At 42.7% G+C, this 14,926-nt stretch overlaps 1 protein-coding gene across 1 annotated transcript in view; it reads right to left on the bottom strand.

The window, feature by feature from the left end:
- LARP4B (La ribonucleoprotein 4B) overlaps positions 1 to 9,502 on the bottom strand; it is a 57,280-nt gene extending 47,778 nt beyond the window's left edge. The window contains exon 1 of the mRNA XM_082319447.1: positions 9,226 to 9,502. The gene's annotated coding sequence lies outside the window, so the exon portion shown is untranslated. The remainder of the gene's footprint in view (positions 1 to 9,225) is intronic.
- Positions 9,503 to 14,926: the final 5,424 nt, after the last annotated feature.

The raw sequence follows: 14,926 nt of genomic DNA, 5'->3' as shown, positions 1-14,926 counted from the left end.
TGCAAAGACAAGTCACAGCTGAGGTAATGCAAATAAAAGTGTTGGTATTTTTACTAATATACATCTTTTTAACCGCTAAAATTATTTACCTACTACACAAATATTAACTCTAGACACTTTGGTGTGATCTTTGATAAGCTAACTGCACTTTTCTCTGAAAGTCAAAGCTTCTCAATAACTTCAGATATCTTTATGCCTACAAATTAGCTGGGAGACTATTCCAGGCTTTTAATGTAATACCAATATTTAATGTAAAATACTCTTCACTGATGCAGAAATTAATTTTTTTCACTTAATGCAAACATTAGGAAAGCATGAGAAAAATCTGCTTCTGAATTTTAGCACTATCAAATGCAAAACCTCATGTAATTCATCAACTATCATCATCCATGTTTCTTGTCTGCACTGAGGTCACATGAGTTAAAAATTGCACACCACCTCTGCACACACAATTGACTAGAAGTAGTAAACTGAATTGGAAAGAAAATTAAAGTTTGCCCTGCAGTGGATAAGGCAGGAGGTGATACCTATTGGTACTGATGACTATGGATTTCACAAAATATTGTTCATTCCTGTACTATTTGTAAATAGGCATTTTCAGAACACTAGATGGTAACTTAAACTCTTAAACTCCAATTTACTTGAAATAAGGGAAACTTTTCAAAAACTTCCACGTATCTTCAGCCTATATTATTCCTTCCTATAGCCAACCAAGACACCACATGAAGAGATTAACATGGCTATCAGTAAAAGCCACATGAAAGACTTCTCAGATCTTTTTTCCTATAAACTATAGTTCTGCATTTTGACACACACCTTATTTCCAGCAAATGAGTTTACTCTGGCACTCCGGATACTAAGTCTGCCTCATTCTATCATATCTTCTCTGAACTCATGCACACATGAGGAATTATTATGCAAGGATAGTATCTTGCACAATAATATATTTTCCTTGTTTCCCTTCCCTCCCTACATAGCTGGCTTGCTTTCACTTAACCAAGGCTTTTTTGGGGGTTTGCTTTTCTTCAAAGTATCTATTGAAGGGAAGTCAGAGAGATTAATCTTCCTATGCCACTGCTGAAGGAAGCAACAATGAAGTATGCCAACAGCTCACACAGAACAGTAAAGTTTACAGAAGCTGTTGCACTTTCATCATGAGAGGCAGTTTTCATTCTAAGCCGGAAACTGATTCCTGACTTGGAGTGAAGAGTAGAAAAGATACTGAACTTTGCTGGCTAATGGACTTGCCAGCATCTCAGCGTGTCAGTCCTGCAATAAGTGAACCCGTCATTTTACAAATTATGTTTATTTCACAAAACAACTGCAAGCACTTCCTGATTCAAACTCTTAAAGCTAAGATGCAGCGATTGATGGTCCATTTGGCTTTTCCCAGTTCTTCAAAGAAACACAAAGTCTTCAAAAGATACAACGCATGACAAAGTACCAGCAGCTTTAGCACTTGCTGGGAGGGAACAAGTTAAATGTTGTGCATGAAGAGTGTCAGTTTAGCAACGCTGGGAACAACGAACTTCCTTGTTTCAATTACTCAATGTTCCTCCTCCCGATTTACCAATACGATCTTTAAGTTGTCCACATACTTCACTACACTGCTAACCAGCGAGCGGCCAACGCACACTCACGATGCTGCCTGTGACCCCAGGCAGCAGAGCTCGCAAAGGAAATAACTAACCCAGCTCTGCTGGGCAGGGCTTTATGGACAGCACCTTCTTCAGAGAAACTCAGAAGTTGGCAGAAGAGGATGCAGTATTTTATGATGAAAGGCAAGACTAAAAACATCACTTGAAGCTATAAGGTTAATATTTAGGGCAGTTCCAAGGGTGAGGTTAGAAGTCTGACGTACTTTAGCAGGTCTTAATAAGCTTATCTTGCAATATTGCTATTATTTGGATTCCATGTTTCAAGTCTGCAATCAGTGCTGTGCTTAAGCAAGAAGAGGTCAAAAACTGTATTAGGAACTTCTAGGACACTTAATATTTTTAGTGCTTTGAATTATTCTTTAAGACACACACATCGCTTCACAGCTGATTTGCTAAGTTCCAAGTTCTTTATCACCACATTCTTGGACCACACAATAAACACCTAATTCAGGGAAGCAGAAATCTTACACCAAGGATCTCAAATTCAAATGCATGCAGAACTAGGATTCTGGAAAAGATTTGATGCAGACTGATGGGATAGATGTTACAGTGCTCCTAGAATATATCTTCAGTCAGAACAGGTCTGAGAAAAGGGCTTACGCCTACATAAAGTCCAGGCGAGAGGCAGATACAGAACCAAATAAAATGTTGATAATTACAGTGATGAATGAAAAGGTACAATGAAGAGTTTCCTTCCAACACGAACGTATACAATAATCCTTGCCGACACAAATTTATTTTAATAAACAGTTGTTCTGCAAAACAAACAGCCTAGGATGAACTCCCCTCAGGCTTTGGGGTTTGTTTTTTTTTTTTTCGGATGACTTGAAAAGCATTCATTTACCTAAAATATGTTAGTTTAAATTTTGAAACGTGTTCAGGACCAGATCTAAAGTGAAATTAAACTACTTACAGAAGAAGCGTCATTTAACTTTGAGGTTTTGCAATAAGAAAAGGAAGCTACTGTTTTTGCCAATGATTATTTCATTAACCTCTTTGCCAAAAATAGAATTTAACCCAAATAATCCAGTCATTTAGCATTCCTTCCTCTTTTGAAAAAAGCCACCATCTTCCATTACAAGCTTCATCGAAATCAGAAGCAACTCTTGCTTACTTTTAAAACATTGTATGAAAGACTATCACCTACTGGGTGCACATTTGTTCACAGAGCACCCCACCTTTTTAGAGTATCACTGTAATCAAAACTACTGGTAATTCAGGTTTCGACTCACTGTCAAACAATGAACTGTTCCAAAATTTGAGCTTGGATTTAAGGACAATAATTCTTCCTTGAAAGTCAAAATAACTGGGCACAGACCCTCCTAAAAATTCCACTGATTCCTTGAATCCAGGCAGTTAAAATACACAACATTAATTAAGAAACAGAAAATCATAATCATAACAAAATAGGTTATAAGCTAAACTGCAACATGTTCATTAAAAAAAGGTGTCCCCCCCTTTATAATACAAATCCTTTAGACATCTATTATAAAGAATTGGACAACAAACTTTAAACAGGAACAGGGACACAAACCCAAGTTCTTGGAGACATGCCAATGTAGGCAATGATATTTTGCCCGAATTGTTTGCCTTGCTGCTTTAAACAGCAACATGTTGACCATTTTCTGTCCCTATCTGCCAGGCAGCAACAACGTTGAATGGGAATGAAACTCTGAGATAAGATGCAAATTCTGCACATATAGGTAGCTATTTCATAAGCTTTGGTCCTCAGCACTTCAAGTAACTGCGCCCCAGTGCATTCTTCACTTTTACTCTATTTTTCTAATTCCTAGAACAAGAATTAGAAGCCAGTTGGATACATCAAAACGTTTGAGCATAAACCTTCAGCGCCAGGGTATGAAAAAGCAAGCTACTTTGGACATTGGCCTGTTGATTCATCAGTTCCTTGTTTGAACAACAGACTCTGTTGTGGGGCAACCTGTGACAGCATCACAACCTGTAAAAATATGCTTATGGATACCAACACTGACCAAAACCAAAACCATAAAGCTGCGAAGACTTCACTGTAAAGCTTCTCAAGCATTTCATTAAGTTTTTGACAGGTGAGATTTATCAAATGGTTAAATATTTTTTCCTCAACTAATTACTATCTAACTAATATTGTGTTTCTCAAGATTCCCTGTCAGATCGCTGGCATCCTATGATTATAAAATACTTGAAAATAGATTGCAGAATGTTAGGCCTGCCGAGAAATATGGAGAAACACTTTAATAGAATAACAGAAATATACAATTTTTTGAAGTAAGTTTGTAACTCCATTACCAAGACAGACGGAAGTCAGACTTATGAATACCATCAATAAAGTATCAATATACATCATTGTTGCTTATTTCCAGAAGCTAGCAGGGAAGGGCCAGTATGAAGTTGAGGAAGAATTAATCTAGGCAAAGGGAAAATACTGTTCTGATACTTGTGCAAGAAAACACAGGAAATCTAAAAGCAGAGTTAAGCGATACAGTATTTAGACTTGCAAAAAGCCCAGCACAAGCTTTAGATAAAATAACTGTATGTTCTATCACCGCACTCAAAACTCAGTATATTCCTGAACAAGTCCCATGTGAACTCCTGATAGCATCTGAAAGTGTAATTTCCAAAGTCTTTACATTGCCACTGCTTGCTATTTTCAATAGTGGAAGTGATATAGGCATTTTAGGAAGGAGTCCCTAACAGATCAAGCAATTCTGGGTCTCATTCATCATAAGCTACCATGCCAGATAGATGCCTATAGATATCTATGTTTCTATCTACATGTGCAACAGTCCGGAACTTAAAGTTGTGTATAGCTACTACTACCTTAAACACACATACACTGACCTCCAGATATCTGTGAACTCTAGATGGCCATAAAGGCAATCCAGAATAAACCTTTACTGTAGGATATACTCTTGGGGACACCAGCTCCTTACATGCCAACAGCCTCACACGAACAACAACAGAGCTGCTGGAAGTGCAGAGGCGGCAATCCATTCAGCTTATGAACGAATGATTCTTTCTGTATTACATCATTCAACTACCCATTAAGGAGCTGGACTGACAGGATCCAGAATACGCGTAGCCCAGCCCTCCACGGTAAACGAGCGTTAGAAAAGATTAAGGCTCAAAGAAATTGGTGATTCATCAGGGCGTCAAAACAGCGTTTCCCCAATTCCCTGCAATGTTCTAGGCCAAGTAGCTAGCCGCGTATTAGTAACCCCTGTCAGGCTTCCAATTTTGGAGTTAATTGCTGTTCCTGAAACACATAGCCAGACACAAAATACCTGCAGCAGCACACATCACAGAACGAACACTGCCATGGTATCCTAATCACACAATTATGCTCTATTACAGTCACGCCTAATTTAAGTACTCCAAAGCACCTCTGTTGTCTGCAGGTATTACTCCTTAGCGCCTGCTTCCTAACAGAAGGGGGGACACCCCCCTTTAGAAAGAGCATGTAACAGCAACGCACACACAGAACACACAAATGTAAAAGACCAATGAAAAAACAGATTATAAATCCTTGGCTCCATCACATCACTAAAAACTTAAGAAATATCAGCTACAAACCAATTAATAGAATTCGTTTCTCTCTTGCACCCCTTTGTGGAACTTGGCTAGATTAATTTAAATGAATGGGTGGTACAGAAATCAACTTCTAGTCTCCTGCTTCTAACAAGTTCCTCAAACTTACTGGTTTTAGATAAATTTTTACCATGAGCCAGTCAAAGCCAGCATATCCTTAAAGAGAAAGAAACAGATTGCTGGAACAGCAATAGGTCGTCTTCAATTATCCAGTATTTACAGCACCAAATTAATTTTTATTAACCAGGTGAAATATCACTGAGTTTTACATTCAGAGAAAGTGCTCAGAGGTATTCTATTTGTGTTTGACTGTTATGATACATTAGCTTGCCTTGAATTTCACACAGAGGAGTCAATAAATAGGAAAAGAAAACAGAACTTCCTCAAAGCACTAGCTTACAACTGTGTTTACAACATTTTCAACTGGTACCTTTGATAAAGCATATTACCAGTTCAGGAGAGAAGGGGGTGCATGCGTGCGTGTTTTCTCTTTTGAGGTATCACATAAAATGAGCATTATTTCAAAGTTTAAGTTTTACATCACTTTCCCCTCCCTAATTTAATGCCCGGCCTACGTGGTGAAATCCACCTGTCTAGATCTTGTTTTATATGGACTAAAACGATAGCATTAGATCCAGCGTGCATATGCCTTGCTTTGGGAACAATATGGTTCAAATACCTTTCTGGGGCCTTTACTACAAATGTAGCTTTCACTCTTATCTTCTACACAGCTCTCCACATACTACTGCCTCTTACAAAACTGCAGGGGGAGGGGTTAATTTTCTTCCTTACAATGTCCTATTTTGTAACATCCTTCCTTTCCTACTCGTACCTGTGTGCCCGTTCTGAATGCAAATACGAGAGACTGGCAATACTCACGTTAGTTTAATATCACTGATTACATACAGGAATAAATGCAGTCAAAGACTATTTTCAGCAGTTATTCTAAGAGTTACACAAACGCATTGTCTAAAAAGGTCCTTTTGCTAGTAAATGCTTAAAGGCACAGAACACTATGTAAACCACATTTTTTACATCGTCTTATGTCATATAACAGTTCCTCGCATGTGTACATGCACATACACACACACACACAAAAAAATCACATTCCCAAAGCTTGACATTCTCCAGGCTTGAAACCGTGTTTCTTTGCTTTCTTCATCTGGTCTCTTTTGCCTTTTTCTCTGTACCAGCGACAGCCTTCTTGACACTGCATTTGTTAGCTACCTCTACAGCCACCTTTGCACCTTCCTTCACAGAGCATCTCCAAGACAAGAATGCTCTTCTTCAAGAAGATCGATAAGGCTGTTGCCCTTGACAAAACCTGCTCCTTCCAACACAGGCACAAGAAAAGATAAGTGCTCTACATGCTTATTTGTGTACCTTACCTGTTAATTTACGAGAATGTGAATGTCTGATGAGTATATACAAGCACCATGGAATTAAACATTAATAGCGCTGGAGGGCCAAAAAGGCACCTAGTTTAAAAAAATTAAACTGATGAAACACATCTACAACTAATTACTTTGTTCCTTATAAATCCTTTCTTGCTACTTTTCAGCTGTCACTTTAGATTTGTCACGCACTATGGCCACAAACATGCCTTTTCTGTGTCTAGCATGTGCATTTGTGAGGTAATGTAATAAATATTTAACAAAGAGTTTATATTACCATGCCAATTAAGCTCACAACTGATTTAAAGCCGAAGCCACTGCCAGATATGAGACTTAAGAGACACAGCAAGAGATCTCCACAGAACATGTAGCATACCTGACTCTATTTATTTTGCATTTCAGTAAAATAAACAAAGTAGTTACTTTCACTCTAATCAAGTAAACCATCAGAGACAGAAATTGTCTACATGGTTACTGCATGTCTCAAAAAGAAAGAAAGGAAAAAAAAAAAAACACAACAAAATCCCAAAGCCTCCACAACTGCTTCCAGTTCCCAATATTCCATCTTGCTCTGTACTGAAGCAGATTTAAGTTCCAGCCACATATCTAAACTAAATATATGTACATATCAGTTATCCGTACCTTTTTATGTGTATATTTGCATTAGAGCAAGCCATAAAAAGCACCAAGGCAGAACACACTTGTGCTGACACCTCTATTCCCTTAAGGTGTTTGTGTGTAAACACTTGAAAAAACAGAAAGAATTACAAAGGAAACAATTCAATCTAACCCAGAACACTGTGTGCACGTAAGGACCTGATTATATACCATGAAAATATAGAATCACTTATTTGGGAACATCCAAGAAGTCACATGTTTTGTATTAATTCATTTATGCAAACCTTTTATTTGAGTTTCAATAAGGATTTTTTTTTGTCCCCCAAAACGTAAGACCGATTAAACATAAGAGTAATTTCGGCTTCTATATAAATAGTATACACATATAAATGCCAACACACCTAGAATAATAAAATTCCCTAAGGACATTACATATAAAATACGTACTGTTTTCTGTATGTGCTTTATCAGGCCTCACCCTAGTTTTCTCCTCCCTTTCACTTCCCGGAAAAAACAATAATAATAAAAAAATTAGAAAATACCAATGTTCTTCTAATAGCTAGAGTGATTAAGCTGATTAGCTTCATATCTCAAGAATGAACTTGAAGAAATGCTTACAAGTCAGCAGGAAACAAGTGAAAGTTCAACTGATAAAAACAGTTACCAGATCAGAATCAAAACGCTAGAGTTGTGAAATCCCAGCAAGTTTAAAAAAAGAACACAACATGCTTTGACCTTCGAAAATTTATCTAATTCCTAAAAAACAGATAAGTTTGACATGAAACTTTAACCACATGAAAGATTAAAGCCTTTCAATAGCAATCTTGAGACATGACTTAAGAAAGATTCCTACTCCAATTTTACTAAGGATTCAGACGGAGGCCAACAAAACTAGGCCAGAGACAAGACGCAGGATTGGAAGCCAGAATTCCCATGGTTTTACCCCAACGGTGACTCAAGTTTAAACAGTGGTTTTGAAAACAGCTCTCTCTCTGTGGCCACAGGCAAGTCTTAACCACTCTGCCTCAATTCCCTCACCTGCAGAATAAAAATAATTATACTTATCTGCCACACGGAAATCTTGTAAAACATTGTTTGGCACGTGCACATCTGTTTAAACTGTGGACAAGGCTACGTAGTAATTTTGAGCATCTGCACAGACTGAAACCGAGAGTGAAAACAACTTGGCTGCCGCAGCCAGCGAAGGCCCGACGACAACAAAACCCCAGGGGCCAAACACCGTTTGTGTGGCGGCTGCTTTTGCAATTGGTGCTTCGTACCCCGCCAGCACAGCTGCCCCGCCGCCTCCTGCACAACCAATCCCCAGTTCAGGACGCCGCTCTCATGAGAGGCCAGAGCTGCCCTGCATCTACCGGGAGCGCCCGCCCAGGGCCGGTACCGCCCGCGCCCGCCGCCCTGCTCCCCGGGAGGGTCACGGCTCCCCCTCCGCCAAGGGCGGGCAGCCGGCGAGCGCGGTGAAGCCGGTGCCCCCGGCGTGCCCTCGCCCCCCGCTCCCCTTCCCCGCCGTCTCCCAAGGCGCTCGCACCCGCTGCCCACGGAGATCCCCGGCAACGCCGACCGGCGCGGGGGGCAAAGCTCGCTCGGCCGCTGCCCGGCCACCATCCGGGGCCGGGGCCCGAGCCCGGGCAGCAACCGCCGCTCGGCGAGGCCGCAGTGCGGGAGCGGCCCCGGCGGCCCAGCCCGGCGACTCGCCCTCCCCCCCGCCACCATCGCGGCCCCGAGCCGGGATCCCTCCTCCTCCCTCCTCTCTCTCCCCCGGGAACCGCCTCGGGTGGGAAGATGGCGGCTCCGGCCGCCTCCCCGGTGCGAGGGGGGTGGCGGAACAGGGGGTGCCTCCCGCCTGCAGCTCCGCCATTCCCCCTCGCGCCGGCCGACGGGGGAGCGGCGGGGGAGCGGCCCAAGCGGCCGCCGCCGCCGGGCGGGCGCGGGCCCCCGCGGCCCCTCGCACTCACCTGTCACCAGCAGCCGCCGCCGCCCTCGGGCCGGGCCTCGACGGGGAGAAGGCGGGCGGGCACGGGGGGCGGGGGGAGCTCTCCGCCGGCGCCGGGGCCTCTCGCTCCTGCCGGGCTTTCCGCTAGCGCCGGGGCCTCTCGCCGCGCCGCCGCCGCCGCCGGGGCCTCGCCGCCGCCGGATGCCAGGAGGAAGAGAGCGGAGAGCGGGGCGGGGGCCGGGAGGAGGAGCAGGCGGCGGCAGCACAGCGGGGAGGGGGGCGCGGAGGCGGAGGAGGCGGCGGCGGCGGCTCCGGGGCCCGAAACGTCTCCGAGCCGAGACTCAACCACCCGCTCGCATGAGAGACCCGCTTCCGGCTCCCGGCGGAAGTCCCTCCTCCGCCGGCGGAAGGGATTGGCCGGCGGCGCCGCGCGGAGCGGCGCGCTCGGCCGGCACCAGTGCCCGGGGATTGGCGGACGGGGCCCCGCGCGCGGCGTGACGCGCGGCAGCACGTGACGCGCCTGGCGTCGCCCGCTCTGAATGAGCGCGCGGAGGCGGGCCGGCGCCGCCCGCCCACCCGAGGCTGTTTGTCTCCTCGCACGCGCCGTAGCCCCGCCGCCGGGGCGGGGCCGGGGCCCGGCGCCTCAGCCGGGGCCTTCCCCGGCGGCACCCCCGGCCGCGCCGGTCGCTTCCCCGGTGACGGGAAAGTGGCGCCTCCCGGCCCGGTGCGCACCTTGTGGCCGGGGGGAGCGCCCGGCCTCCCCGCGGAGCCCTGACAGCCCTTCAGTGCGGCGCCCGGGGGAGCGCGGCCCGCCCGCCGCGGCAGGCGCTCAGGCAGGGTTTCCCTTTCGGACTGAGGAGGGACGGAACGGGTCTTAACGGCTGGTCCTGCGGGCCGCGGCCCGTGGCGGCGGGGCCAGGCAGGGCGCCTGGCCGCTGCTTGCCTTTGCTCTCAGTCTGGGAACGCCGTCAGGTCCTGCCGTTGACATGGGGCCTGTTGTCGCCTTCTGAAGCGCCGTCACAGCAGCCGTGGGAGTATCCAGGTGCCTGTCCGAAATTACAGGCCCTACCACAGCGTATTCCAGCTGTTAATATAGCAGCTTCTGTCGAGTGAGGCTGAGTAGTTGTGGCTTCAAGAGGAAGTGATAACATAAATAGGAGGATTTTAGGAGAAGAATATACCATGAAAGAGCCTTCTGTTTCCCGGGGGTTATGAAAGCCAGGAGAGCATTCTCTCAGTAGGACTCTGCTGACTTCTCGGCCTCAGTTTACCAAGTAGGGGAATAGAGGATATCTTCAGTTACATGAAACTGCAGTGAATTCCAAGAGATTCAAGAGTTTCCTTTGTTTGACCAAAGAACAAACAAGTCTTGTCAAACAGTTCTAGTTATTTCGTACAGATTATGATTTAATTACAGTTAATTAGGCAAATGGAAAATGTGGTTTCTTCTCAGGACTTTAAAAAAAAAACACTAGAAAGAATCATCTTCCAGGACTGCTCCCAGTCCTCAGCTTGCCATCTACCTCAAACGTGGCAAAACTATACCACCTCACAAACAACTGGCAATAATTATCTGTACCATGCATTGCTGCCTGTCTTTGCATGTCAGAAATGAGTCCAGATAGGGCTTTCTGGATCCTGTTTTTAATCCTTACTGATAAGAGTCATATTCCTGCCTTCAGGGTATCTGCTAGAAATTCCCATAGAGACAATACTGCAATTAACTTAGAAGACCTCTTCTGATGACACCAGCGTACCCTTTGGAACTGTTTTCAAGGTTGCTGTATTGTTCCAAATCCCTAGCTAGTAGAGGCAATAAAGCACATCATAGTGCCTGAAATGAGGTCAGGTCTTATCAGACACGAGGCTTTACTGTTCATCCCAGGGAAGTGTGTCTCAGCGTTCATTCTTGGGCAAACAAGTGCTTCTGTGAGGACAGGTGGTGTTTTCCTTAGTAAGTTGTTTCAGTTTTACAGAATTGTTGTGAGGAAGAAACCCTGAGCAAAGGAAGATGGCTAGGGTAGAGCCTGATCAGGAAAAGGAATAAAATTTAGCTTTGAGCATAGCTATTTACAAGGACAGAAGATAACTCAAGCAGTGCAGGAAGTATGACTGATCCCTTAGGTGGTCACCATGCAGCTGCTATATAAAGAATTAATTACTTAAAAGTCTAAAACAGTGAAACAGTTGCTATTCCTAATTCTTTTTTATTTTATAAAGAAGCTCAATATGTTCTTTAATGCCAGACTATTTTTCAGCAGACTACAGTTCTTATCGAGAAAAGGAAAAAAAGAAAGGTCTAATTTTAAGCTCTCAAACATCATGAGCCCCCTTAAACCCTGTTCTAGAGGGGCCTCAAAATTCCTGATACTTACCCCTTTAAACATACAGTCTTCATGTCTCTCCCAGGCCGTACCCCCATGCAACACTTGAGCAGAAAACCAAACACATCAGACCAATGAGAAGACTGCACTGTATTGTTCCTTCTGCTAACTCAGGGTTTATGATCATTGCAGAGCTCATCTTCTCCCTTTCTGTAACTGAAGAAGTGTGTGAGAGAGAGAAAACGACTTGACTCCTGTCAAAAACCAGCACATGAAGACAGCCTCATTGTAGGTCGCGGTTTTCTTTAATGGATAGGGCTTGTTCTGCTTGTTTGGGATTTTTTCCCAAGGCAGCTTAACTGTGTTATTAAAGGAGAAAAATACTCTGAGACTAAATTTTTTAAAAGCCCAATGTTCTAAAAATGCTATGTATTGATAGATATGTCAATACATGTGTGTTGGGTTTATGATTTTTATTTCCTTATTGTTAAGTTTTATTGTGGTTGAGTAACAGTCAAACTGGTGCACTTTTTCCATGAAGTAATAAGAGTTTTCTGCTTGCCTCGGCCACTTCTAATCCTGTTCTCGGTGGGGGGGGGGGGGTGTGTGTGCAGAAATTAATCCCTGAATGCTCCCATTTTTTAATGGTATACTGCTGAGATCAGAGAGATTTGAGTTTTTCCTTGGTATGCTGGTAGCTGAGGAATATGTGCACAAATACAGGTAAAATATTACAAATCAACAATGGATGCTGTGTGGTAATAGAAACTACTTCTATTTCTTATACAGCTCAAACTTAGCAGTCTGGAGAGAGAATGCATCTCTGAAGGAACAATGTGCTTGAACAATAGGATTGTTCGTCCACAAAAATCAAGCAAGGTTAGACTAACTAGTTGGTTCTTTCTTGATCTGTTGTCAGATGTAGATGTAGAAGGGACTATATATTAGTGATATATTGTTAAAACTATATTTTATAAGGTTTTTGTAATCGGGATTCCTAGTTCAGCAAAAAAGAATGAGGCATTTAGTATACTTAAGAAGATAACTCCTTATGAAGAGGAACTGCAAAAAATACAGTATTCCTGGAAGCTAAACCTAGAATTGAGCAGTCAGAAACTCAAAAACCCTTTAAAATCACTGAATGTACTGGAACGCTTCAGCTTTACAGTCTTTATGATTTCCTCTAAGTATAATACAAAGGTTAATATTTCCTTCCTCACAAGAGCATAGAGGATTAATTCATTAAAGTTTGTGAGGCACTCAAGTGGCATGATAAAAACTTCCACTGAAACAGGACTAGATTTCTGCTTTGTAAGGAGGTTCCTGGTTTGGGCTACCTTTTTTTTTTTCCCCTCCCCTTTTCACTCCTTTAAAACACACTCTAGTAGTTGCATTCTCAAAATATTTTATCCTGCAGATCTATGGGATAAGGCTTCATGAATCACCAGTATTTAAGAATTGCTGACCTGGAACACTTGCCAAAACCCACAAACCACTCAATACTTTGCAGTTAGTGAAATCTTATAAGCCAAGTAATATTTTACAATTCCTGATGCTGTTCCCCAGCTTTGCAGGAAGAGAGAGATCTTTTCAAACGTAAGATACTACATGATTGCACGCAATGGGCTATTCCTGTCATAAAACTGCAACTTAAATAGAATCCAGTAATCACTCTGCACTGCATCGCCTTGATGAGTGGCGTTTTAAGTATATATTATTTCTACGTCAGTATCTTTCATAGGTCGCAAGTAAATCGTTGACTGTCTGTGTGGAAGACAGTCCCTATTCCAAGCAGACTACCATCTCAATGGTCAAAGCAGACAAAGATGAGGAGAAACTAAATACTGCTTCCAAAGGGAGGGCAAAGTAAGAGAGATTAAGTGACTTGCCAAAAGATTACACCAGCTGTCTGCATTTGAGTCTCAGCTCTATGTGGACTCCTGTAGTTTAGTGAAATGTTCAGGCTTCCTTTGTAGCTAAATGAAAATTAGTTATAAAGTAAACTTATAAAAGTCCATTATTGCTCACATAGATCCCTGTTACTCACGCATCTCTAACTGTAGAAATGATCCAGATTCAGACGAGGTACCCAGAGATATGTTCCAATATAACTTTTCTTCTTATTTAATTTTTAATGACATAATCTTCATTTTCTCAACTAAGTGCAGATGTTTAAATACAGGGCATTCAGTCCTGATAAAAACAGATGTGATAATTTGGATCTGTTTCTTCTCTAGTTGAAGAATCATGTATTGCATAGTGGCGAGGCTATCCTGAGACAATTTCTTAGTTATATCCAGTGCCAAAATTCAGTTTGACTGCAATGATAGTCCAATGCACAGGTAGCAACGCTGAGTACCTACACATATGATTGACAACGTGAACATGTGCACTTTCTGACTTTCTTGGATCAGCTGCTGTGTTTGGTAACAAACATTGTAAAGTGCTGCCATAGAACTAGTTCAAACAAAACCACACTTCGCAGATTTTCCCTTCTAGCCTTGTCTCTTCAGCAGGTTAGTCGTATTTCTTTAAGACATAGAGATCATTTTAAAATAAGGTTGTGGTGTAGTTGCCAGCTATCGTTAAACCTTGGTTTTCATTAACACAGTGTAAAAAAGTCTAAGCTGTAGATGGTACCATAAATATTAAAACCATTGTTAACAGCAGCTGGTTACAAACTTTCAAGAGATGGTTTAATGGTAATAATTACTGTTAATTGGGCATAATCACAAGTCTGAAAATTACCATCCCATTTCATGGAGTTTACACTATCATCAAACCAACTAGCATACAGGCCTTACTCTGTCTATATATAGCAGGTCTGTAGCAGAGCCAGAACTTGAAACCAGATCTCTCATGTTCTAGGTTTGAGCAATAATATACTGTCTTCAATTTAGTTATTGTTCATCTGTGACAATATTTGTTTCTTTAGCTTGAACCCATTTTTAAAAGCTAATTAAAATTTAATGAGAAATCATATAATTTATATAAATTTTGTGGCTGAGTAAGAATTTTCTGAAGGGATCTGAAATCAACTCAAATTTTCTTAGCAGTAAGCATGTTAGCAATTTTCTGCTTTTGTACTTATTTTTGTTATTGTGTCACTATTGTTTCTGAGCACTTCATAACATTCTTTAAATATCATTGTAACCACTGTGTAAAGTATGAGTGCATTTATCCTCAATCAACAGGTGGCAAACTAAGGCATGAAGATGTTTGAGCTCAGTCTTGTAACTGACCCTGTGCAAAAGTTGTGTCTGCTCTGAAAAACAGTTATAATTTTGTACTTCTGTCCTCTTGAGTCCCATACTAAGATACAGTGGGGACCATGTCTGCATTTATTTTTATTCCTCAAACTTCCCATTTCAAACATGAGCATCTTTAGTTGTATTTCCT

This window comes from Platalea leucorodia, assembly GCF_965183815.1.
Source record: "Platalea leucorodia genome assembly, chromosome: 1".
NCBI lineage: Eukaryota > Metazoa > Chordata > Aves > Pelecaniformes > Threskiornithidae > Platalea > Platalea leucorodia.
Note: the sequence above shows the minus strand (reverse complement) of the source record. Positions and strands in the feature narration are given on the sequence as shown.